Raw genomic sequence first — 657 nt, forward strand, 5'->3', positions numbered from 1 at the left:
TTTTGGTCATTAGTTCCATATTCACAGTACAAGGAGAAATTACGCAGAAAAACCAGCTGAAACATATATCTTAGCACGGGACCGACTGGCTCCCTGCTCCTCAGATTTAAAGTCTTATTTCAAAAGCTAACTTGCCACTGTTCCGAGTTACTTCCTTTCCTCCTGCTTCTGCCAGCGGACCAGGTTTGCGTCGGCTGTGTGCCGACGCCCGCTCTAGGGCAGACCTTGATTCCCTCCAGCTTCATTCTCTCCTGGCTGCTCTGAAATGGGGTTACAGCGTTTTCTAAAAGCACTAATCTAGTCCCCCCACCCCCTAGTTAAGGGGGGTTTGAATTGCTTTTCTTTTGTCCTAAAAGGTCAGACGTTCCCACACCGGGAGTCGAACCCGGGCCGCCTGGGTGAAAACCAGGAATCCTAACCGCTAGACCATGTGGGAGACGACGATAACCAACGCAAATCTAGACAAATTATGTCTTTAGCCTCAGCTTCCTCCCGCCCCGCCTCTTCCGTCAACCTTCGTTAGACCTGCTTCTGCGCATGCGGAGATGCCTTCCGGCCCGCCCTCTATTCTTCCGCGCTATGAGGAGGGCGCTCGAATCTCTTTTTCTTCCACGTTCGCGTCTTTTATGACCTCATCCAGTCTCCTGATTTTTAGAC

The 657-nt window shown here is 51.0% G+C and overlaps 1 non-coding gene across 1 annotated transcript; it reads right to left on the reverse strand.

Annotated features, from left to right (window-relative positions):
- Positions 1–364: 364 nt before the first annotated feature.
- On the reverse strand, positions 365–436 carry TRNAE-UUC. The gene has a single exon. It is a non-coding gene; the product is annotated as a tRNA-Glu (tRNA).
- Positions 437–657: the final 221 nt, after the last annotated feature.

Source organism: Monodon monoceros, unplaced genomic scaffold, assembly GCF_005190385.1.
Source record: "Monodon monoceros isolate NGI ecotype Baffin Bay Population unplaced genomic scaffold, NGI_Narwhal_1 Super_Scaffold_8, whole genome shotgun sequence".
NCBI classification, from domain to species: Eukaryota; Metazoa; Chordata; class Mammalia; order Artiodactyla; family Monodontidae; genus Monodon; species Monodon monoceros.